At 40.9% G+C, this 27,337-nt stretch overlaps 1 protein-coding gene across 5 annotated transcripts in view; it reads left to right on the top strand.

Moving 5' to 3' along the window:
- The window catches only part of LOC131686146 (uncharacterized), a 546,994-nt gene that overhangs the window by 194,568 nt on the left and 325,089 nt on the right, over window positions 1-27,337 (top strand). Inside the window, exon 1 of one of the 5 annotated variants that reach the window (XM_058970355.1) lies at window positions 17,072-18,173. The exons of the other annotated variants lie outside the window; for them this stretch is intronic. The gene's annotated coding sequence lies outside the window, so the exon portion shown is untranslated. Of the gene's footprint in view, window positions 1-17,071; window positions 18,174-27,337 lie in introns of those variants that run through there. 5 annotated transcript variants of the gene reach the window in all.

Here is a 27,337-nt window from a genome sequence, read left to right as displayed (position 1 = left end):
CAAACCTGGGGCCAGAACTATCCACACGCCGTGTAGTGGAACATAAGCCGTATGAGAAATAACCTCGGGAACCTACGAAGTACCATCGCCCGTCTCGAACAACTCTGCACCGCCATCCAAGAAACCCACCGGAACACCAGCATCGACCTCTCCTCATGATCCAGGAACAATACGATACGAGTGGGAGCTGGCTAGAGAAGACAACAATCACCAAACCATCGGCCTGTCGGTGTACCTCCCTTTAAATGCGGAGCTGGTCGCGGTTGCCTGGTGAAACCTTCCACAAGGGCCCACTAACATGCGAAACCAATTGGCCATTCTGAACGAATGCCCATCACACCACCTAGGACTCGGGCAGGTGTTGCCATCGAGGCAACGAGATCCTCAAATTTATCGAGGAAGTCGACACCGTGATACTCAACGATGGCACGTTCATCCGCGCAACGCCGTCCCTACTCTCGATGTCACTTGCCCCATTACCGGGATACACAGTTTGTCCCCGGTCAATAACAAGCGTCGCCCCCACCTAAAAATTCCCGACGCAGACGCTAGATTTACGAAAATGCCGACTGGGACGCTTAGGACGTCACCATACAGTCCCACCTCGATCGGGACCTCACTTACTCGCTAGTCGAACTCGCAGAAATGTTCGTCAACGCGCTGGCAGACTGTACCCTGGTGGAACGTGGAAGTCGTCATCGCCGTCCTCAAGGCTCGCGGTATCATGTAAAAACACCGTCCAACCATCCCCTCCGGGACCAAGGGGCGGATAACTTCAGGAAGTTCCGGAGAACCAATCAAGTGTCTAAGAAAACAAGCGGGAAAAAAATTCGTGGACGGCATCCCCCCGGACTCAACTCGCTCTCCGCCGACGTCCCCCTGACAGCCACCTTCGCACGGCGAAAAAGCCGACATGAAGTATCCCCTGCTATGTTCACGCTAGATTCTACAACCACCTACAGCAGATCCGTAACCGGAGCGGAACTCACCGCCGCCTTCAGCACCCGCACGAGGAAAGTCCGTAGACCCCAACAGGGTGGGCTACCCGATGCTTAGGGACCTACCCCCGGAGGTAAAAGGGTCCTGCTAGACTCCTACAGCACTATCGGGGATAGGTGAGTCCATGTTCAAATCAAGTTTCATCGTCAGATTTTTATCAGCACACGGCACATTTTCTTCTATGTTGTTCGAGCAGTAGAAAAACATTGGACAATTTTGGGTAATGCTAGGTAACCGCCATTAAAGTATCTTCCTCATTTGTGTATCTTCAAAAAACTGGACTATAAGCCCGTGCTAAAAAAACTTCCCCTGGCAAAGATTCCTTCAAAATAATAAAAATCGACTCATCGAGAGCCTAATAAGTTTAGAGTGGTGGTAACTAGTCTTAAACAAGCAAATTATGTTACTGGCTACGGGCCGTTCACGTACACTGTTTACGTTCCAGCAAGCTTAGTTGAGATCGATGGCGTGGTTTTCGATTCGAGTTAGAGCGAAAAACTGAAGCATGTGGTTGGCTTTTTTTTGAGGACCCTATGTTTCAGCTAATGAAGATACTGGACTGTAAACGGTTGCATTCAGCATCAGTCCCAACTGACGGAAAACTACCTATTGCAACTTAAACTCATATCGGGTGACCTTCGTCGGGTCTGCGTTACCTAACTATTTTCTCTTTTACAAGATTAATTTATCTGTTTATGCAGCGCTTCTCTGAAGTGCATTATTTTTAAACAATTTGGTCGTGCTGCCACATATTATAGCAATAAGGTTCGATGTGGAAAATGCAGTGGGAATCATGAGAATTATTCTAAGGAATGCTGAAAAGTGCCTCTACTGTGGGGAAAGTCCAGCTTTAGTTTATTCCCCACACCCACACAGCTTGAGGAGAAACTCAGGCCAGTCAAAAATGCTCTCAAAAACCTCCTGATAACCTTTCTCCCTACAGTAAAATTATTTTGTATGAAACGAACTGCAAAATGGCCACGTATTGTCAGGAAAATCGTTTAGATGAGTTATGGCGCGAAACATTGACGAATACTCTTTAGGGCACGACCCAATAAGCAACCAATACAGTACCAACGAATGCGTGGAATATTCCAACATATCATTCTCGCTTGCTCTCTTGTCATTCAACAATAACGCTTGAGGATTACACAGAATCAGATTCAATTTGTCGAAGAATCTGCCTGGCTTTACGAAAAGGCGTTTGTTGGATTTATTCAATAATTTTGTTGAGGGTAATGTTGTCTCCCATGAGCGTAGGCAAGTAAGGGTCATCACCACCCTGCCTCCGATCACAACCTGTATCGGCCGATTCTAAATGTTATCCTGTTCCGTCTTGACAATTCAGTTGAAGCAAATGGCTTACTGTTAGATCCTCAGTCCGGCTTCCGCAACGACGCAAAGACACGAACGATTGGTTTGTGTTATTAGCAACAGAAATTGAGATGGACTACGCAAGCATCCAATTTCTTGGATTATAGGCTTTCGACTCAGTTTCAATGCGAAGCTGCACCAGAATGGTGTATCACCAGTTTTTCATATATTTTCCTAAATTTGTTGTCTAAAAAGTACATGTATTTTTCGCAAGACGATTTGATAGCTGACAGTCTTGAGATTATCGACACTTTGTCCACGGTTCATAACTTTATCGCTTCGGACTGCCTCAGTTTAATACGGCGTCTTCGTTTGGCAAAACCAAAAAAAATGACTTCTTTATTTTCTGGATCATTTACCAGATAAGCAAAGTTTAGGTTTCATCGAATTGCTGTATCCCGGGTAGAAGCGAACTCTTCAGCTATGGTGGGCCTAAGAAAAGAAGAACATCGCTTCCATGAATTTTGCAGCATTTCTCATCGGAAAACTCTAGAATGTTGGCTAACCTCATGGATTTGGATCAGTGTAAAACGGTGGGTACATTCTATTATTCTGAAAGTATCAAAGAAACCTTGCTTAAAATAAATAGAAATGGGTCGGTATTTTATACGGGTGATGTCCCGAACAGAGATGCCACATTGAAATCTGTGTTTCGATCAAAAATATCTTTTTACCATCTGTAATAAATAAAACAGGAAAAAAAAAATCTGTGATGAATTTCCGAAAAATCTGTGAAAAATCAGAATATTTCCAAAAAAGAATCTGCGATGAAAAATTGTGAAAAAAATCTGTGACATTACAGAACAATCTGTGGTGAATATGGTAACCCTAGTCCCGAATCATGCAAAACAATGCTATACGTTGAAAGCGCATTTCTGGTGTATTAGATTCGTGGAGAGTGTGGGTTTGCGCTTGTGGCGATAGGTATCACGACATCGGGCATGTTGTCTGGACGTTTTACGTCTTATAAATTTATAATGATATTCTGATCCAGTTTTCCGAAGATACCACCCTTTCAAATGGTCAGCATTTCGTGTCGTTGAAAATTGAATTTCATGTAGCTATCTACCTCATGAAAATCGTCCGTTCATCATAGACCGCTTTTTCACTTTCAACAGAGCCACCCCAACTACAAACTATGACACTCTCAACTTTGCACGCTTGTAACCTTGTCAGTTTTTGTTGGATTGACTTGCAGTCTGCACGAGACGATTTGTTGCTACAAGAGGATTCACGAAAAAAATGATAGATTACAGCGCCACCTAGATCTGAAAAAGTGAAACTGGTGCGTTTTTCTATACATTTGGTCAATTTTTCCCATACAAACTTTGAGCCGTTTACGGAACCACTTCCAGTGTACCAAATGAGCTGAAATTTTCATAGAAGCTTATTAGCCACCCGAACTATCATTTTCAGGAGCAAGGTTTTGATTTCGAGTTTTTAAGGTATTTTGGGCCAGGCTATGGTACACGTAACAGACAGGTCAACATACAAACGCTTAAGCTCTTCGCGATTATTCACGCACAACCCGTCAACTTGATAGTACGGGTATAGTACTACGGTGAAAAAATAAACGGTTCTTGCGCTTATAAATTAGCAATTAACGCGGTCTCAAACGTGGACCTACAAACGCCCGTGATCGCGCGATCATGGATCGGTTGTCTCTACTCTATGACCACACGGTTACAAAATCGAAATTGTTCGCGAAAAGTTGCATACACACTATTACACGCGATATACCGACGTCTACGCGACATATAAACGCCCACGCTTTCAAACACGTTATCATACAAACGCTCGAGCCTCTCGCCATAATACAGACGGGGCGAATATGGAAGCGCGATCCTCCGAGCACAACCACGTCCGAGATTTCGAAAACAAGAACGCTTCGATAATTTAATGAACGCCACTGAACCTATAATCTGATCGACGCGATCTCAAGCACGAACAATCGTAGAGTCCCTATGCGCCCGCACAGCTGAACCGTACACTCAATATCACGATCAGAATCACGGCCAGCTACAATTGGCCTTAAGCAGTGTTCTAGTGGGTGATATTTCCCGCCTTGGATGCAGTTGTTATGTAGATACTGACGGAGAGCCCTTCCAAGAACCCAGCTCTACAGATATAGGAGCACAACTCTGGGTCCGACCTTGGCCCAACATTGGCCAAACTGGTCCAACATTGGTTCAATATTGGTCCGACAGTATTTCAAAAATGTCTGCAATTGGTCCGACATGGGTTCAATATTGGTCTGAAATTGGTCCGATATTGGATCAATATTGGTCCGAGAGTGTTTCAAAATTGGTCTGCAATTATTACGACAATGACAATAATGATCTGAAGTTGGTCCGACATTCATTCAATATTGGTCCGACACTGGTTCAATATTTGTCCGACATTGGTTCAATATTGGTCTGAAGTTGGCCCGAAACTGGTTCAATATTGGTTTGACATTGGTCGAACTTTCGTTCAATATTGGTCCTACATTGGTCCGACACTGATTTAAACTGGTTCGACACTTCAATATTGGTCCGACAGTATTTCAAAATTGGTTCAATGTTAGTCTGACATTGGTTCAGTATTTGTCCGACATTGGTTCAATATTGGTCTGAAGTTGGTCCGACATTATTTCAATATTGGTCTGAAATTGGTCCGACATTGGTTCAATATTGGTCTGACATTGGTTCAATATTGGTCTTAAACTGGTCCGTCATTGGTCCGACAGTGTTTCAAAATTTGTCTGCAATTGGTCCAATATTGGTCTGAAGTTGGTCCGACACTGGTTCAACATTGCTCCGACATTATTTCAATATTGGTCTGAAATTGGTCCGACATTGGTTCAATATTGGTCTGACATTGGTTCAATATTGGTCTTAAACTGGTCCGTCATTGGTCCGACAGTGTTTCAAAATTTGTCTGCAATTGGTCCGACATTGACAATAATGGTCTGAAGTTGGTCCGACATTGGCTCAATATTGGTCTGACATTGGCCCGACAGGGTTTCAAAATTGGTCTGCAATTGGTCCGACATTGGTTTCAATATTGGTCTGAAGTTGGTCCGACATTGGTTCAATATTGGTCCGTCATTGGTCCGACAGTATTTCAATATTGGTCTGAAATTGGTCCGACATTGGTTTCAATATTGGTCTGAAGTTGATCCGACACTGGTTCAACATTTGTTTGCAATTGGTCCGACATTGGTCTGAAATTGGTTGGACATTGGTTAAACATGATCCTATTAAAGATTTCATATTTTTAATTTAAATTTAAATTGAACAGTCTTAAAGCTGTTTAAATTGACACCCCCTGATTTTTTTGGCGCGCTCACTTCGCAAATCATAACGCCGGTCGAACCGCATGCAGCGTCCCTAGGTCAATGACAATATTGTCCGACTTCGTCGATCGCTGGCAGCAGGCAATCCCTCCCCCGCACACCGCGTCGGTCGTACCACAAAACGGTATCCAATTGAGCTGGCCGGTAAGTTGAAATCCGCAAGCCAACAGCCCCGACGAGTAAGCGGCGGCGGTAGTGGTCGAGATTCAAGAGGGCACTTGAAACTATACAAGTGTTTTTTTTTTATGGGAACTAGAGGCGCAGTTTGAATCTATAGATCGCGTCAGTAATTGGATGGATCAACAAAATTAGGATCGTTGCCGCCGTCGCTCATCATATCATAGAAGCGGTGGTGGGGGCAGGGTGCACGGCGAAGTAGCTTTTCAACACCAATCTAGGCCAATGAGATTTGCATCACTGGCTGGGGCCGTGTTGACATGAGTTATGCTTCTCGGGTCGAAACGTTCTAAATCGTTTGGGAGAGTGAGTGATTGATTGAAGCCCATTGGTTGTGTGGCTTTAGATTGCCTGCCACAGCCACTTACATCACACGGTGCAAAGTAAGATTCAAGGTCCCCCGTGTACCGTCCAATCAATGGGGGTACACATAATCATCAATGTAACTTCGGAGCCGGTAATCTATCGACCCGCATTTATCAAGCTGTGCAATGGTTGAAGGTTCCGCTGGGGAGCCGCTTAATAATAGTAATAGGCCAAGAGACACCACTTGATACGGTAAATTTGACTTCATGGACTCCATGTCACATAGTGCACAGCTGGCTGCTTCACATCAGAATAGTGTTGCGTCCCGAAAAGGTGTCTTCTATTATTGTCACGAAAGCAATCAACCGATTGTGATTAGTGTAACCGATTCGGTTGTCGGTTCTTCGCAACTGCTAGTAGCAGTAGGCTGTGACCGCGTGACCTTCGCTATTTGTTTGACAGCACACCTGGCTAAGTTTTGGCAGCCCTAAAAAACAATGAAAAAAGAAGCAGGTTAATAAAATTCAAATTTTTCGAAGCGCTAAGGTTTTTATATCAGTCATTAAAAGCTGAACGCGATATACTTACCAGTGGGTCACGAATTAGATTGGTTTGCATCAGCGACCACGTCAAACAATGTATTGTGCTATCACAGTTGAGTAATTTTATGACTCCATCTGGATCAATTGTTTCTGTTCTCGGAAGCGTACCGTCAAGGTTTGTACCAAGTTTATTGCTTTTTATTGTGAAGCTGCTCAGTTTGTACGTTGATGGTGTGAGTTAGGCCATCTCACATGATTCAATTGTTTCATTTTGGATCCATCTCAAGTTCCATGATCTAGCAGCAAAAATGTCAATTCCACCTGCTGCATCATTTCCGATAACCCGCGGGGTAGTTGTCAAATTGACATGACCTTCCCTACGAACGCTCCCTGCTGGGTCTTTTTTCTCTCTTCAGGTTACATAACACAGGTGCGCCGGCTTGAGGTCGCAAATTCACATCCCAACCGAACAAAAAAAACTTTCGTTTTCATCCGACCAACAAGTCTAAAGCCCCGTAAATAGTTAAACACCAGTTTGTCTTCTCTTTTTCTTGTTGTTTTTTCCATCTTTTCTAAAATCGGAAATAGGAGTGTACTATTTTTCTGCTGTACCCTTTTTACATCGTTTAATTGTTTTGTTTTCTCGCGAAGACGTTCACTTTTTGCTTCTTTTCCTCGATTTTAGCTGCTGTTGTTATTGTTGTGATACAAAACATTGTATGCTAATAAGACAGAGTCGTACCATTCGGACCTTTGCGAAAAAAATAGAGCTGCACTTATTGTTATAATTGTACCGGTCTATGGAAATCGTCTTTGCAATGAAGATACCATCGTTGGCGAAGAATTCATTAAGACAACTTATATCTTATGCCGTCGTAGACTCGCCCGTGGGGAAGGGGAGGAGAAACACAGCACCCTTTCGAAGATGTTTTATTGACGGCAGTAATTGCTATGTTTTGCGTACCTACGTACATGATACACACACCGAAACGAGTTCCAATAGTACTCGACGATTGCGACGAGAAGTGGTTTATTCGTTCAAGACCTTGCGAAACGTGCGCGATTTCGCATTGTTTCATACTCCGCGTAACAAAATTTGAATATGTGCACTAAACGATATCTCTTCTTTTGTTTTCTCTTTCAGGTAAGCCATCGTGAAGATCCTTCATCGTTTCCGGAGCTGATCTGAGCTAAGAAAGAAAAAAAAATATCAGCGCGAACCCTTGTGGCGATCACAGCACAGGTCTCAAACCCCTCCTAGCATGTCATGAACCGGTAACTTTTTAACATACAATTGACCACAAACCATCCTATTTCTGATTCAACCTTCAACGCGAGTCTTCCTCCTTCGGTTGTTCTAGAGCTCATCGCGCAGCAGGCCGGTCTGTGGCTGCACGCTGCGTACACGCGCAAAAGAATCTTCTCGACGCGCGGACGAGGTCGGCTCATCATCAATTACCTACCGTGGTAATGGACTTCTTACATGAGTTAGGTTCCGCACAAAGTCCGTGTAGTAACTTGATAAGTACATAGAGGGTATCTCACCTGCTACCGAAATGTGAGCTCGGTGGAAAAGTTTTGGAATGTTTCATTCGACAGTTATTTTAGATCGCTAGAAGCGATCGAGCGAACACAGACACCACGTCGTCTTTGATGGGTGCTGCTTTGCTATAGCGAATTTCAGCGGCGAACGCGTACGACGAAGGCTCTCACTGCTGCAGTGAGTGCTGTATTGATGTCGTTCGTCTCCGTAGCGCTGAGTGCCGACAGTGGTGCTAGCTAACTAGAGTTTTGTTCAAAATATCGAACGAACTTATGAGTCTGAGTTAATTTTCCGATGTCGTTCCTTCGCAATATTCTGGTTGCAGTTGAAAATCGAAATATTGAACTTGCGCCTTTTGCTTTTTTCCCAGTTTGCAGAGTGGGCAAGTAATGCGCATCTTGTGTAGATTTGAGAGGATCAAGTTGCGCATCATCTACACCAGTTGCGCTTTAGTTGCGTACGCTGAAAATAGGAGAAAAACCTAAAGGCACAAGTTCAGTATTTCGATTTTCAACTGCAACCTGAATTTTTTTTTCGTACTTTAGCGAAAAAAAGTTGACGCGTATTTTTGTTTGCGGATATATTCTTCTTCAAGTTATTATTTTATGAACTTTTGAAGTTTTAAAAATGGAAGATTTTTTAATTACTGATAACTACTCTGATATATGTAAAAATATTAAATTTTGTTTTGTTAAAAAAAATTAAATTATACTTTCTGTAATTGTTTGCAAGGATTTTTTTTTGTGATCGAATCAATTTTTTATTAATTTTTTGTTTACATGTACAATTATATGGGGAAGAATTTCGAAGCACTTTTTGAGGCATTTCAATTATAACAGACCTATTACAGGATGTTAAGTATAAAATAGCTTTGCTTTATTATAACAATAAATCTCAATTAACAATTGAAGTTTTATAGCGTGCTATAAGTGCAGTCTATCATAAACTTTTAATTGTAACTAGAATTATTCGCAAAGTATGTTGAGAGGCACTCAAAAAATTTTACGCTAATTATGATTGTAAATATTCATAAAAAAAACTTCATGAACACTAAGATAATTGGTTAAGTTCATTATAAACTTCTAAATGCACATTACATTACCCAACTGCATATTATCTTCCATTTGAGACTTGGTTTGAGCAAATCGGTTCAATGATCACCGAAGAACCCTTGTGACTTTAATAGCGGAATATGCCCGGAAGCCGGGACTTCCGGAATTGTCCATAGTGGACAATAAATTCAAAAAATGTTTGATTGGCAATCAGTGATCTAGACCTGCGAATCGAAGTAATTTATTGACCATTCCAGTAGATTTTTATCCTCTGAGGTATTACGTTTGTAACAGTTTGTATGGAAAATTCCAGTGTGACCTTACTAACCAACCTGTAACTTCGGAACAAAATAATCAGAACTGAATGTAATTCAATAGCAGTCAATGGGATTACTATATCTTTCATTTGAAATCAAGTTTGTAAAAATCGATCAAGAATTCACTCAGAAGTAGGTGTAATATTAGCTTAAAGAATCTGCGAGTTCCCCGGGGGCATCATGGACCATCATATGTAGCTAATATGGTGGAAGCTACTTTCATTGATCATTAGTGATCTAAACTCGCAAATCTAAGCAATATTGCAACAATTTTAATATGTATTGTATCATTCGGACATAAAGGTGTTACTAGTTTATATGAGAATTTCCTATGTGACCACACCATTCAACCCGTAACACCAGAACCGGAAGTCGGATAAACTAAAAATTCAATGGCAGCTTATGGAAGTGTTATATCTTTTATTTGAAATTAAGTTTATGTACATCGGTTTAGCCATTTCTGTAAAACTGTGAGTTTAAACGACACACAGACATTTTCCGATCTCGACATACTGAATCGAATGGTTTGTGAATCTCGGCCCCCAGGTCTCAGCTGAAAAGTCGCTTTTTAGTGTGATTGTATAGCTTTTGTTATATGAAAAAGGCAAAAAGGTGTAAAATCAGTGCCAAAAATTCGATTTTTGACAATTTTTTTCTGTTTTGAGATGACTTCAAATCTCGATGTTTCATGCATTTTAAAGATATTTGGCATGAAAAAAACCGCTCCGATTTCTGAAATTTCTTGTGATCCCTCCTTAATTTTTTTAGTTTTGGCTTATAAGGGAATTTTATGTGACTGAATAACTCAGTCTATATTTCCGGAACCATATAAACGAAAAGTTTGTGAAAATCAGCCCAACCATCTCCAAGAAACTGGTGTGAGTTAGTTATATTTGGAAGATGTTCATTTTTCCCGGGAGCGCTGGAACCGTCCATGGTGGTCAATGTTGCCAACGAGACTTCGGTTGATCGTCAGTGATCTATAGCTGCAAATGCAAGGCACTCATTTTCGCATTGTATTTTTACCTTTTTGCATTCATGGCGCTATCGGCTTGAATCGAACTTTTCTATGTGACTGCACCTCACAACCCGAAACACCGGAACCGGAAGTCGAATCGAGAATAAATTTAATAACAATTTACGGGAATTTCACCTTTTGGAGCTAGCGTCTATCCGGCCCTAGCATAGTCCGTTAACTAAGTTAGTGTCGGATTCTGATGAGATGAAGTCGAAACGCAAATTATATAACTAATTTATAACATTTTTTATTTGAAACTAAGTCTGAAAAAATCGGAAACCGATATGACTGTTATTCTGAATTTGGATACTTCCGTCGAGGCTTCCGGAACCGTCGGTGGTGGACAAAGAGACTGAATGGTTTTTAGTGACCTAAATCTACAAATATAAGCAGTCTTCTTCACATTTTGGCATTTTTTTAGGAATGTTGCACATTTCATTTGACACTAAGTTTGAAATCGTGTGCGATGATGATTTTTTTAAGTGTTCAAATAATGCAATTGATAATTATGAAACCTATTGTCTGTGCGTCCGTTTATCTTATAATAGTCTAGAAGGTGAGTTGTTAATTACTGCGACAGTTTAAATCGATCGATAAATCGGCTATAGTTACCGAAACGAAACCAACAAATTAGAGTAGTTCGGTATATGTATTTTTTTAGCTTATACATGTCTATTAAATGTGAGGATGAGAAAAATGCTCGACAATTTCGATTGACGTCCTTCATTAAAGCTTGTACAGTCGTTTCCGGTACGTTTTCTGTTTTAGTTCATTTTCTAATCATGTCATTCGCGTCCTTTGCCTCTCTATGAGTTTCGCGTTTCATCATGGTCCAATAGGTTTCGATGGAACGGAGTTCAAAACAGTTTAGTGGCTTCGGTACAAAACAAACAAAATTAGCCACATACCCTCCTGCTCGGTTTTGGAATAGTGGTAACGCCAAATTAGGCCAAAATAAAATGTAAACGCTACCGGCAAAATAGATACATTGACAGGATCAGTTGAAAATCGAACCACGAGTGTAGAACGTGGCTCGTTTCATAACACCTTCAAGAACAATGTTGAATAGTAACACAGATATTGTGTCTTTAACGCGCAAAACGGTTTAGCTCAATTTTTTTCTTTTGGGATTTTATTGCATGATTAGTTGAATTAGTTTTGCCAGAAAGTCTCTCTTATTTATCTTCTACACTTATGCTTTTTTACACCTATCAGAACACCGCCGTTGTGTTGGTGTGTGTTTGTAAGAGAACTGCGATTGCATCTATAAAGTCAGTTCAGCATTTAAAAATTCGTCATTCAACCAAGTCTCGGTGAACGCTATAATATCTTAATCACAGAGGGAGAGTGCCGCATATAAGTTGTTTGTTTTTGTTCGGCGACCTCTCACATTCTGATAGTAGATAGCAAACGGATGGTGTATGGATGTATTGTTAGACAGTTGGTTCAGAAGCATAGTATTCGCTTTTGGTAAGCATCACGCGGGCAGAATGAGCAAGACGTTCGGAGCTATTTGAGGAGGTTGGATACGAAACGGGGTACAACGGTTCGAGGGACGAAAATCGAGGGCAGCATCTTACAGCTGTGGTTCGATTCAAAAATTTGAATGATGCGAAGGTCAATTCTTGAATATTTTTACCTTTTGGAACTAATTTCGTTAAATCAACATTCTCATCAAAGTTTAAATTATGCTTCGCTAAATCGGTAATTTAGGCATGCGTATCTTCTGGAGTGAACTCGGAAAGTAAGAGCCAAAACATCTCTGCTTTATTTTTCTTGGTGACGAGTATATTTGCGGACGTTTCGATTTTTTTTAGTGCCGCGCAGGATGGCACTAGAACTTTCATCCATATCAAGAAGTCTCTTTTTTGCAATTCACTAGCACCGGACAAAGGAAAAGAATACAGTGGTGTTGTCTCGAAAAATCGAGATCGCTGTAAGATTGGACCAATTTTAGTTGTATGATCCACAGTTTTTTTCGGTTTTGGCTGTGTGTTATGATGTTTCTCATTCATCTAATACAGAACGCTGCTTGTTGACGACATTGCGTATCGAAAGCAGGAATGATACATCATCTCGGTACACACAAAACACATCCCAAACCAATGGGACCTGTTTTCAATCAAATCGCGAACTTTAGCAGTTAGTTTGACGTACTTGAGATGGAATGATTGGTGGCAGAATGCATTCCGGTAGTACGATTGAGAATAATGATGATGAACTCCAACAAGAAAAAACTGATGATGCTGATATTGAAGAATCGACTCTTGATTTTCAATCTGCTCCACCCGTCCATTATCCATCATGATGAAAGCTGCTCCCAGTTCGTGTGTATTGCCCCAGCTCTGGTCGACGGTACCCCGAAACGTACGCTTCGAGAATCCTTTCCTGCGCACCTCCTGCAGCGCGATGCTATCTAACTTGTGGTTCTTCAATTCTTCGGAATACACGCGAGTACTTTCAAGGAAATTAGGAAATCGGTAGTTTCACGTTCTGAGTTTCCAATCGTTTGTCTGCACCCGTAGCCTAGCTCCTAGCTGGTTGTTCCGGTTCGAATCTCTTTCTTGTGTATTTGTTGCTGCAGTATTGTTAACCGGTGTTTGCTAGAAGGGCCCACAATACCAGAGCTTAGAAAAATTGGCATCCCCTCGTGAGCTTGAAAGAGAAACGAAATTTAATTCATGCCCGCCGCGATGATAGAAATGTTTGGTTCGTTTCCCCTCGTCATACGTTCTTTCGATACAGCGCATTCACGTTCGCATATGTTCGATTTCAAAAGCAAGCTGAATTTTGATTCTATGCTAACTCTAAGAGGGCTTATAGAGCAAAAGTGCACCAGCTATGGATTACGCAGTTCACTTATGCTCGAAATTGTAAGAGATGTCAACGTTTGCCCTCAAACTGTAACAATTTAACAATTTGTTGGGTGAATGAATTTATACTTCCTCTGCACGCAAGCATTAGATTCTGCATGAATTTTCAGTCAGTTGGGAGTTGAATGAATTAGGGAGGTACTGAAACTGAAGATTGGTTTCGATTAATTCAACCAGGAATAGACAACTGTGTTTAAAATGTCACACCACTGCCCGCAACCAAACTATCTCTGCCGTGATGCTGCTGATTAACAGTCCCGAGCACCACTAGGGATTTCGGCTTTTGCGTTTAGAGTCTTGGGCCGCTAGTGGAGGACGTCCCTGACCTGGAAACAGACACTCGATTATAGTTTATTCAGCCTTACTCAGCCTGCACCACGGGAAGGTGAACTACTGTAGAACAGAAAACGGAAAAATTGATTTTTTTGGAATCTTTCATTAACGACATTCGGATTGATTCCCGTCGTTCGCTATGCGCCGACATAATTAGGCCTAAACCATGTCTTTATTTAGTTTGCTGTTAATTATTTATCTATATAAGAACGAACACCGAATTAGTAGCCAACCATTTTTGGATTAATTTAGCTTAGGAATCGCTTCGAACGGCGTGATTTCTAATTTGTTGGCAGGCTGAATAGATAAAATCCGGTAAAACCCCTGGCGTACAGGCTGTACACAGGTGTACAGCTAAAACTTTTTTAGAATCCGACTCGAAGTTAAAAATTTCAAAATTGAAAAACCCGAACATGGAAGTTTAAAAAACCACAACCCCACAACCCCCCTATAACCCATAAACAGACCATATCCGTCTTCCAAGTTAACTCAGAAGATCCAGCATTTTTGGATGTTTTTTTTGGAAGCGTTAAAAATATGATTGATAATTATGACATCAATTTTCTGCGCATTCTTCTTCCAAAAGCTTATGACAAAGTGAATCTGTGCTACATTTTTCCTGGTCAAATTTTAAATGTTCCGAAAAACTTATGCATCATCATCGTCCTTGACGGGCAGTCCTTACTCAAGTGGGTAAATCGTATCCCAGCTCATGGGAAAATAGGAATCAGGTTGACGTCTGTTGCAATCAACTTTAACTACTCAACTGAATTTTTTTTATTGCTATCGAAGGCTCTTCAGTTTCAAAAATTATTCCTGCAAGAGAACTTTTGTTAAAATCGGGTTGGAAATATATTTATTACAAACCAAATAGCTTCCCACTGGTACTGGCATCGAAGCTTCTCATTAGTTAATGAAAAGCGGACAAGCTGCGAATTGAATTTATATTTACCATTCTTGCAAATATCTCTCTAAAAATGGCTCTCATTTCAAACATCCATAATAATGGAGATATTTATTGGATTATTTGATAACCCTCCTCACATAAACACGTATTTTACAGTCAATAATGGATGTATAAATGTCTGTTTATATGGTGTGATGTTATGAAAAGCGGGGTCTATCGGCCACAGCTGCTGATTCCCTGCCATATCATCAGCTTATCGGCAAACTTGTCCTCAAAAGTATATTTATATTTCATGGAAAAATCCCCGCGACTTCTGGCAACATAAAACTTCTATCCCGAAAAGCAATTTGAAGTTACTGACCGTTATTTGTGAATGACCCCCTTAAAAGCTTTTATTCAACATAACTTCTTAATTATCGTAGATAAAACTTCAGCATGTTGAAGCGATCATCGGCCAATCTCTTATGACTTAGAAGTTCTTGAGTAATTTTTGGTAAAATTTACAAAAGTTCTAAAAGCGATAACTTTTGAGCGGACAAAAACGGACAGCCAACAGCTAGTTTCAATTAGAAATAATACATCAACACTAAAATTCAACAGAGTTCACTTGTCTCTTGTTGTCTCCAGTAAAGCTATAGATGTTTTGAAAAAACTATTGTATTTCAAAAAATGTCAAATTTCTTCGAAAATACTTGAGTTAAGAAAAATTATGCGTTAATAATTTCGTAGATTATATGAAACCCGTAGGAATGATAATTGAAAAAATATTTAAAAAAAAAATATTTTTGGGGACCATCCAAATATAACGAGCTATATATAACCTTTGAACTATTTAACAAAGTGACTTCATGGATTCAGCAAAGATATTCGTAAAACCAATCTCCACAACTTTTCCAAAGACGTTAGATAATTTCTTTTACCAAAATTAAATTTAGTTGAAAAATCTAACGAACAGGAGGATTAATCAAATAAAATTCTAGCAGCAAATGACTAACCTTGCTATTTTTGGGATAGTAGTAAAACACTATTAACGTAAACTTAGCCGTTTCCCAGTTAACTGCTAATCAACATTTGAAGCACGTTATTTTTCAAAAATTGACAAATTACTCTGAAAATACACGAGATAAGCCGTTGTTGCAATATGGAAAATTTTCCATTTTGATGATTCATAGCTTTTTACTGAACGTAACAAACTTGTCAGAATGATATTCCAAGGTTATATTAATGAATTGGCTTTAAAGGGATCATCCTCAAACAAACAGCAGTAATGTTGAAGATATTAAAGATAAAGTCTTTGTGTCTTCAACAAAGTTGTAGGCAATGGCTTGCTCTACAACTTTGCTGAAGACATTATTTTAATATATGCACGTGCAAGAAAGTTGGTAAATATACCTCACATTTAGGGAGATTAATCATTGAAATAACAATACCATACGAAAGGGCTTATAGTGTCGACAAATTTATCCGAAGACGTCATTGACCCAAATTTAACGATTTAGGCGTAATTAATAGATCGCACGATTTTGGGAAGAAACCAGTGTGCAATGGTAAGGATTGTCAAAAATTGCCTGGAGATTTCAATTATTTTTTTTCTGTTTGATTTCGAGTATAAGTTTAGTGCCACAATGTATTTTTTATATTTTCTATCGTTTTCGTGCAAACCCGACTATTCGTCGAAAATAAGCCAAACTCCACGCAACATGACGAACGAATCATCATCGCGCCATCTGCGCTCCGACACGTGCTTGACCCGTTTAATAGAAAAATCGTAGTGAGATATGAAAAGATAAAAAAAATTTAAGCTATCATTATTATCAGTGAACTCACTCCAGCTTTCAAAAAATTGACTCGTTCTTGCACTAAACTCCACATCTGGCATCGCGGCACCCTATTTCGTGAGAACCTAAATAATTTGCCACTCAAGAGAAGCTTTTGCTAGCACCCAGCACCCACCCAACTAAGAAGCCAACCAAACACTGAGTTTGTTTATGTTTTTCATTTTGATGGATGCATTAGCGCTGTGAGTTCCCTTTCAGTAGTAGCGCTTGTGCGCTTCGCGAGTTCCTATGCTTCGCGGCAGTCCAGTTTGTTTATTTATTGTTTGAGCGCAGCATAAACCGGGTACCTCTCTATAGCATAGCACATAGTAGTAGGTAAGCAACGAACCAAACTTTTTTCGCTCTCGATGTTTCTATCTCTCTCCTTCGCGCGCACACAGCAACCGGGCATCGCAAATCACGAGTTGGGGACTTGCGTGCGCGATCCATTCCGAGGGGTTCTCCAGCCGAAGCCGACTCAACGCCCGTTCAGTTGCGTTGTTGCGGTGGTCTGTGCTTGCACCCTGAAGTGTTTTTTCGATGGATCCGAATGCTCTAGTCTAGTGGGATAGTAATTGTTGGTGCGTATCGCGGTTCTTTTTTTTTGAATTGACTCTATTTTTGTCGTCGTCCGGCAGAGCACTCTCGGGACGCCAGATTGCCCGACCGACCGACCGATCGGCAGGCAACATCATCTCAACAAAGAAGTGTCGTTGTTCGTTGTTGGCGAGCGGAATTCTAAGTGACGATTCGATTGTTCTCCGGCACATAATAAGTGCGTGAATGGGGTGTGATTTTATGTTTCATGTTTGTGTCAAGTGTAGCGGCGCGCAAAACGAAAATAAAATAAAAAAAAGTTGACAAGTGAATAAATTAAGGCCCGCTGCTAGCTACCGTGGTCGGTCGATCGCCGGAGATTGGATCCGTTCGTTGGCTGGATCCCATCGCAGAAAGGCAAACAAGACGACAACAGTTTGTTTGGCAGTTTAGTTATGATGGAAATCTATAAAAGTCCGGTTTGATTTACGGCGCAAAGGTGGAAATGCTTTTTTAATGGCTTCCTGATGCGTACACAGCACAGCACAGCTAGCTAGCTGGTGATGGTGGTTCATGGTACTACCGCCGCCATCGTCGTAATTGGATTAGATCGCAACCGTGCTCACGGCAGCAGAATAGTGTAGTAGTCTGAGGGGGTAAAAAGGAGTGAATAGAAGGGGAAGAGCGGTTTGCTGTGAAGTTGCGTGCCGTGTCCGATAATTCGTACTGGAGGTCAATTAGATTTGTCGAATCCAAGCGTGCTGTGCCCCGGGTACCGGTGAGTGACTGTGTGATGTGTAAATAAATAAATAAATATACAAGTGAAACAACACTTGCTTGCTGTCGGAATTGATGTGGTGAACCGCGTGGCATCTCGTTTGAAGCGACTGTGTTTCAATTTCGGATTGTTAGAGTGGTGCGATCCAAGGACGATACTTTAATTGAACTGGACCCGTGTTTTTTTATTTGACGTGCATCACCAAATTTGAAGCCGGTGTCACCAGTTTAGTGTTTCAGTTCGACTTCTAAAAAAATTGACAGGTGAGTTACTGCCGGATCTTTCTCTGAACAATACAAGCTAATCCGAAAACAATGTATCTGAAGTTTGTTTATGTGTAGTGTGATGGGAGGGGGTGGGCTTGGGTTCTACGGCGGCGGTTTACCACAGCTTCTAATTGAGACTTAAATGGTTGTGATCTTATCGAGTCACGTCGAAAATTGGACGACGGTTTCCGTCAGGGTGACTTCAGTCTGTTTTGGACTCACGGGTACCGGTTTTTTTTCGGCACGTATCAGGTTACTACGATGCTGGTGATTCACTTCGACGGATGGTGGTGCCAAATGGCAAATAATTTGCACTTCGTTGCTGTGTTGCGGTGACTAACGGTTGTCGTTCGGTATTTGTAGGTGCGAATCGTTTTATTATATTTAATATATTAGTTTTTACGATCCTTAATTTTAGGGTGGTGGGTTTAGGGCCGAGTTCTCCCTGGATTGATACCTGCAAAAGAAACTGGATAACACATGTTTTCAATAAGTTAGAGCAGGTACGCGTTTTTTTTATTGAATTTAATATATTCCCTACAGTTGAAAGTGTGGGTAGATGCTGGACCTGTGGCCTTCGACTGGCATGGACCTTGGATGGGATAGCTAGTTGAGGGGAGTAGACTGATATCTAAAAGAAAATTGATCGCTGTATTTTTTTCTGGCACTAGCGAATGACGAGTCGATTCCCCAGATCAGTGAGATCGAGTCAAATGCCCACCTAGTTGAAATAGACAGTCGGACAGACTGGTTGAGTTAGTTCGGACGAAACACTGGCACTGCAATCTACAATCTTCAGTCCTGTGAAAACAAAACATTTCACGCGTCTGGGCCAACACCTACACACAACAACATTTGGCAGAGGTCAGATAACTTTCACTTGGATCAGTACTGAATTTTGTCACCGCTTGAGCCCAGCAGAATATGTACAGCTTCGGATATCACGTTACAAGAGCCAGTCTCATCTGCACATGGCATTTTCTCACGCAGTTTTGAGGCAAACTTTCTTCTTTTCAATGCCAAGCAAAAAATAAACACTCAGTCGACGGCACAAAACGGCAATCATTCAATTTAATCGCACAAAAATTGTATGTCACCAGACCAGACCATGTTGAATCGGTCATCGGCAGTGAACAGTGGTGACAATGCGATCAGGAGGGAACAAGTAAGAAGAAAGGCTCATTGTTCCGCATTCCAAAGGGGGCAAACAATCCGCCCCCTCCCGCTATCCAACCCGGACAGTCCAATTCCCAATGATCTAGGTCGCCGATCGTCATAGTTTAGAAACAGACACACACGCACACATCACAATAGACCCATAAATAAACTCAATGAGTTTTGATTAATCGAAAGAAATGGACAACCGATCGGTACAATTGCTCTGGCATCCGCGGGTGCGATGAATGACAAATGGGTTACCCACCAACCAGCGCAGGGGAGGGACACCGCGGACCGGCTGACGACGGCGGCGGGTTCAATGGACTGGATACGGGGCGATTTGTGCAGCGCAAAATGTTCGCAAAACACACATTGGAATTTTAGATTGCCATCAGTCACTGTGCGAGCGAGCGTGCGCCCTCGTATCGGGTCTGAGTGAGTGATAGAAGGAAATAAAATCGGGGCTTCACGCAGTGAATTTGGGTGAGTGACTATTCAAAGCGAAAATTCTATTGGTGTTCTTCCGGGACATCAAAATGAAAGACCTACTTGCTTCCAAATCTATTAATAGATTTTGATCGTGTTTCAACGGAAGGAAAAAGTGAAAATTAAACAGGTAAGCATCAACCGATCTGTCAAACTGTCAATAAAACTTACATAATTGTAAGCCGATTGTCGTTCGGGCGCACCGTCGCGTTCTGCCGGCATCTGCTTTCGCGAGGCACACACGTATGACATATCGCTGCAATTAATTATGACGCAACCGGAGCGTGGACCGCGGACCCTGTTTTCCCCCTTCCTCCTTCCAGCGAGAGAGAGAAACGAGATTTATTGGTTCAATCGCTCGATGCATACCGCGAATCGCTTTGGCGCTGTATCAACATTGGAAACATCATTATCGTCAATTTGTGCTGATCAATCACGGCGGCGATTACGATGCTATGATTGCCCCCTAAAGGGCCCTCGACGGATGATTTATCGGAACCGTAGGTTGGATCGGACAAGGGATGAGGAATTCTAAAAATTTTATGCGATGTATCATCCCGAGTCCGACGCGCTTCAACGCCCGGGTAAAGTTCACGTGATCTTTCGTAACGATTCGGCTTATATCGGTAGTCGATCGTTAAATGTCACCTGAAACAAAAATTGGAACAGTTCTGCGGTTCGATCGTAAACAACCAACCGGTTGCCGCCGAAACGCATTGCGTCCTCGTTGTCGTCGAACACAAAGCAAAACTTTCACTCGTCTGTGTCCGCAAAGGCCAACCAACCAAACATCAAACCATAAATCCGACTACGCGGGGCAACGGATTTACACAACGGTGCAGAGCCCCATCATGCATAACAAATGTCCTCTCCCATTCATTCGACCGCGCTTAGGCCGCGCTGTGTTTTGTTGTCACACACACACACAAAAACCGCAACCCACGGCGGCCGTTTTGGGGCTTCCATGATCCGGAGGTAGCTAACTGTGATGCACCCATTCTTTGTGATTCGTGACAACGTCGGCAGCAGCAAAGCGATGGCTTCATTCCTAAATTCTAATCCTTATTTACATAAAAAACGAGAGAGGCAGTCAGAAGCGATCTTCATCATCATCATCATCCTGTGACAACTTTATGCTGATTCCGGCAATTAAGATCGATATATTTTTCGGACTGTTACCGGGGTTGCATCGGTTCAGGGGGGCAAACAAACATTACGTAACCATTTGCAGGAAAAATTGATTTAGAAATTGTTTCGATTTTTTTGTGAAATGCTTAACACTGCAGAGCTCTTAATACTGAGCTGCAACTCAATAAAACTTCTTCTGAGAGTCGAAAAAAGGAGTATTTTTTTCTGATCTGGACACCTGAAATCGGATTCCGACAAGAAATTAATCTACGCTATACCTTCCTTCGCTACCCTTTGTCATAGTACTAATTTTCGCTCAAACAACGCTATGCACCTATGACAATCAGATTGCGTATTTTCAGTTTTCTCAGCGGAGTGCACACGTAAGTTTTAAAATTTCTTCTCTAATCTTACGGCCATCACATCACACTATTTGGTACTCTTAGTATGCATAACAAACATAAAGATGTGACTCAAGGTGCTTAAACGCACAAAAATCTTGTCAATCTTATTTTTTATTGGATTGTTTGCTCTAAAGATAGTAGTGAGGCGGGGTTAATAAAACCAACAACAATTTTTAGACTTTTCTGCTAGACATTGTTTATGAATTTACTATTTTCCATAACGAATATCACGTAACATCGATGACAGAGCAGTGGGATTAAGGCCAAGTTCCCCCTGGGTCGTGCAAAACTGAGAAACAACAGCAATTTTGGCATGGAGAACAGACTTCCATCTCAAAAGTTGAGTAAAAGGTAAATCCAAGGGTAATTGAGATGTTGTCATCATTCCGTTTGATGCGTGAGTTTTACTGAATTGATATTAATAGTAAGTATTTTAAACTTGTTTGTTCGAAATTGGATGTCTGCTTTCTGTGACTTAGTTGTAACAATCCAAATCTTAAATTATTTCTAATTATCAAACAAATCGTTAATACACACTAGAACAGGAATAATAACTGGCAGAATACGTAGTTACAGGGCAATTAGTATTCTTGGACATTACGCTCTCTGAATTAGTTAATAGTCGACTGACTCGCCTCAGACCTAGGGGACCCAAGAGGATATCAGAAACAAGACAGATGCGGAATCAATGCGAAGTTTTAATTGCATCACTGACGATTTATGACAGGTGTTTTTGGGAGCTTGATACATTCGATTAGACAAAATAGAGGACTTGACGTTACACACTTCGAGACAAACAGGCGCAAAATTTAGTCCTCCTCCCGAGGACCGGTGTTTACTTGGCAGACAGTTGCTTATTCGACCGATATTGCAAATTTTGTCTCGCCCGACGGACAGAGATCCCTCCTCTAAGCTATAAGCTGCAGTCCTATCAGCCCGCTAAAAAAAGAGGGAACTTTGCCCTATACCCACTGCGCTATCACCGATATGATGTTATATTGGTTACGGAATATTTTTTTGTGAAGTCTTTCGCTGATCCCACGAAATGAAGGAGTGTCTATAGTGCGTTTCCAGCACCCGCTGTCGCATCGCATTCATAGATTTACGTTTTAAGTTTGGTATTAAATTTGTACCATGATCCATGCTCCGGAGGTAGCTAACTGTGATGCACCCATTCTTTGTGATCGTGACAACGTCGGCAGCAGCATTCATTCCTAAATTCTAATCCTTATTTGCATAAAAACGAGAGAGGCAGTCAGAAGCGATCTCCATCATCATCATCATCCTGTGACAACTTTATGCTGATTCCGGCAATTAAGATCGATATACTTTTCGGACTGTTACGGGGGTTGCATCAGTTCAGAGGGGCATAAAAATATTACGTAACCATTTGCAGAAGAATTGATGATTTAGAAATTATTTTGATTTTTTTGTAATATACTTAACACTGCAGAGCTCTTATTTCACTAATACTAAGCTGCAACTCATTAAAACTTCTTCTGAGAGTCGAAAAAAGGAGTAATTTTTCCTGATCTGGATAACTGAAATCAGATTCCGACAAGAAATTAATCTACGCTATACCTTCCTTCGCTACCCTTTGTCATAGTACTAATTTTCGCTCAAACAACGCTATGCACCTATGACAATCAGATTGCCTGATTTCCGATTTCTCAGCGGACTGTACACGAAAGTTTTAAAATTGTGATGATTTGAAAAAGTTGAAAACAGGGTTAGGGATTTTTTCGTTGGACTTTAAATCGTCCAAGTTTTTACATGCAACCTTTATCCTTTATTATTTAACTGATGGCGTTGTAGGGTCGATAGAATGTTCGGTTAGAACACTGAGGGTTTTTTCATGCGGTTATTTTTGCGCGTTTTTTACGAGGTTTTTTACGCGGATTTTCGAACGAACGCGGTTAGAAGATTTTCAGAAAAATGGAAGAGACGGGTCTGGAAGACTTCTTATGCCCCGCGCTTCAACAATATGGACATTTACGGAAAGGACTTGACGAGTAGATGCCAGAAATTTATATTTGACGCCATGTTGACATCTAAGATGGCAACTTCCGGGCTAGTCACATTCGCTATAGACCAGTCAATATGGGTAATTTCGGAATGGTCTTGACGTGTAGGTTCCAAAAATTGACTTTTGATGACAATTTTTAAATCCAAGATGGCGACTTTCGGTTTAGCGAAATTCGCCTTAACCCAATAAAACTCAACGCCAACTCGAACAAATGTTGGCAGCATCCTCTCAGATTTTAATGAAACTTTCTGTACATGAGTACTTTGTCACAGAAAGCCACTTTGCAAACTTAGTTTTTCCAAAAATGATCTAGACTGTCTATTGAAAAGGGTCAAACTTTTTTTAACATATTTTTTCAAATGTGTATAAAAATGACAAATCCTACAAAAAAAATTGTAGGAGTCATTTTTACAAAATTAGAAAAATATTGAAAAAATTCTTCATCGACTTCTACACTGAAAAAAATCGATTTTAAAAATTTGAAGTCGATTTACAAAAAAAAAACCATCTTTGATTTCGATGAAATTTTGTCCCAAGATAGGTAATTATGTTCCGTCAAAAATTCAAGTTGGGCACTTTCAAGGAAAAAAAGTTATTTAAAAAAACTTTTCCTTGTCCAAACTGAATTTTTTTTTTCAGTGTATTTTTATCAAAAACTGAATCAATGAAAGTCATAATCACCTTTGAATCCAATTGCCAAAATGCTAGTTGCCTGATACATGCAAAAAGTATCAGTAACGAATTTGGTATAGCATCTCGGACTGGACTGCAACGAGGCCGAAGGGATTCGTTGAATGGAGAACACTAGAACACTTAGCGCACGACCAGACAACATGTTTAATGTCGCGATAACCACGACACCACAAGCGCAGAAACCGCTTTCCAAGACCTCAATACGCCGGAGATGGGCCTTCTACGTATAATGATTATACATTACCCGAGATATCACCCGAATGAAGTCATGACCCTCATCCATTCTCTTGGACCAAGGTTTGTTGATACCTTTGAGATTCCTGAACTTCCATCGATCCACGAATTTTGCCATTTTTCGAGTGTCCTCTGAGAAGAAATATTTAAAAACTTATTGAAGCTACGCGATCTTTCATAAATATCACTTTCTAATGCATAAATGTGCTCCATTCCGGGTAATGTGTCCGCCTTCTCATTACCCGGAAGCACTGCGAAAGAATTCACACTAAGGTAATCTGTTATGATTTTTCCGATAAAGTACTCAAAGACAAATACAAATAGTGCCTTTCATACTCCATCAAACGGAGAGCCTCCTGTAACTGTAACGATGGGGGCATGGTCGTTGATAGGTAAATATAAAATCATCAATTTTCTGGGAGAATGTTGGCAGCACAGCCTCTTTTATGATTGCACTCACCACTACTGTCATAATAATTAGCATAAAAGCGATGCATAGCTGTCATCATATGTGTACTCCAATCACAGGACGAATCGAATACACAACGTAGGCCCTAGCCACCACACGAAACTTTGTTTCTCTGATGATCTGTCCGTTAATCCGTCGACGGACCGGTGCCAATAATCGCATTTTTCAGCTTTTTCATCAAGTTTTTCATTTGCATTTGTAGCGTCGCGTATATTGGGAAAAATTCGGGTGATCCAGTGTTCAACAGTCCCTTTCGCGTATAATTCTAAGCAATCTCTGCCCACCACGAAGTAGGAGACTGTTCACGGTTGCTCGCGTCGGGTACTCGTTTCGTCTGACCTTTAGACCGTAGTGCACAAATGCATTGTGTAAAATCTAGGGGAAAATGTAGTGATTGAAATATAGGGACACAAATTCCTGCTAGTTTCTAAGATTACCGAGAGCAGGAACCACTTACTTCGGTTTTGTAACAGCACCCTTCAAGGGACACTTTCAGGCCTTAGGAGAGAAAACTGATTTTCCTCTTTCGGAAATTTATAGGCACTTTAGAAGATGGGGACAAGGAAACGTATAAATTAGTAGTTCCTTAGAAGAATGTTTCATTCTGTCCCCACATAATTTATATGCGGGATATGTCGAGAGATCATGCGGAGGGGGTCTCTCCACAGTAAGAAAACTGTTCATGATTCTCTCCGCATTTTCTACAGCGTGCCTTGTTTCTACAATAAGTCTGTAGACCCAATTGTTTGCAACAACGGCAGTTCATGCCTCGCGGCACAATAAGGCAAACAGGTAGACTCGTTCGAAATGAGGCTGATGGGAAATAAGTTATTTTCATGTACTCCTTGATTTTTCCTGAACTCAATTGCTTGCGAACCAGAATTTTCACTGGCGGAAGCAAAGGGTTCTTGAAGAAGCGAACTCCATAGTTAGCAATTAAGGCCTCTGTTGGAGACTACACCAAGATACTTCTTCGTACACGGCCAAGTGGTATTTAGTTAAATCTCGCATATATCGATGATGTTAAATGGCTTATCTTTGCCCTCATTCAAGTTTGTTATGAGTATATACCAAATTCGTAACTGATACTTTTTGCATGTACCAGGCAACTAGCAGTTGGGAAATTGAATTCTGAGAGGATGATGACTTTCATTGGTTTAGTTTTCGATAAAAATACACTGAAAAAATAAATTTAGTTTGGACAAGGAAAAGTTTTTTTTTAAATAACTTTTTTTCCTTAAAAGTGCCCATCTTGAATATTTGGCGGTAGGTAGGGGACATAATTATCTATCTTGGAACAAAATTTCATCGAAATCAAAGATGGGTTTTATTGGTAAATCGACAAAAAAAAATTTAGATCGATTTTTTTCAATATTTTTATCTAAAATTTAACTAATTTTGTGAAAATCACTCCTTCAACATTCTTTGTGGGATTTGCCATTTTTAGACTATAGCTATTTGAAAAAAAAAATGGTAAAAAAGTTTTACCCTTTTCAAAAGGCAGTCTAGATCATTTTTGGAAAAACAAACTATGCAAAGTGGCTTTTTGTGAGAAAAAGTTCTCATGTACAGAAAATTTCAATAAAATCATTCAAGAATACACGCTACATGATTATAAAATCGAAATTATACCCGTTACAAACACGTTAACATACAAATGCTTGATCACTTCGCGATCACCCACAGCACCTACACGCGCGAACTCGCAATCATGACAACACCCCATTGATCATATGAACGTCTCAGCGCTTATAAATAGTCTCAAGCGTGAACCTAAAAATTCCCGTGCTCACATGATCATGAACCGGTATCTTCCGGAAGTTTCTATCCTTGGTAGCAGCAGATTAGGTCCATGCCTTTAATTGGACCAATTAAAAAAAAAAGAAAGCTCTCATATCCACTGGACAACACGTTCCATGGCGACCTGACCGGGAGCTCCAGTGATATGGAGTAACTCAGTCCCTGCCAGAATGTGAGCTGTACATCAAAAACTAAATATCAGAATGATGGTCCGCGTGATCACGCACGCGTGAATATATGAATGGCCACACGGTTACAAAATCCCGTTTTGTACACACGAAGTCACATGCACACGCGCTCACACATGACAAACGCGCTGATATACGAATGCTTAAGCCCTTCGCGATCAACAACGCATACCTACGCCCGCGATACGCAATGAAAACATTTTTCTCCACTATTTGGGGCTTGAATGCTTTTAACTTCACTATTACTAGTTTGATTTTAATCATTTATACGCCAGACGATTCAAAAACGCCCAGCTTGAATATTGGTAATAATTTAGTATCTGCGCAATAACGAAACAAGTGGAAATTTCCATCAACGAGGCAGCTGTTTCCGGCAGAACCGTCAATAGGAAGCACCTAAGTGGCTCAATTAAACACGAAAAGTTCTAAAAATAGAGGTGCTGCGTGCCTGTTTGAATCAATTTGTGCTTTTATGCCAAATGAGTAACATCATGGCTACAGTTTCTGGACGCTATGGATTTTACGGCAGAATTTGGAACGTGCTCAGTTAAACCGTGTACGATTTTTTTGGGTAT

Source organism: Topomyia yanbarensis, chromosome 1, assembly GCF_030247195.1.
Source record: "Topomyia yanbarensis strain Yona2022 chromosome 1, ASM3024719v1, whole genome shotgun sequence".
NCBI lineage: Eukaryota > Metazoa > Arthropoda > Insecta > Diptera > Culicidae > Topomyia > Topomyia yanbarensis.
The sequence above is the reverse complement of the archived record's forward strand: the minus strand, read 5'-3'. Positions and strand labels throughout refer to the sequence as shown.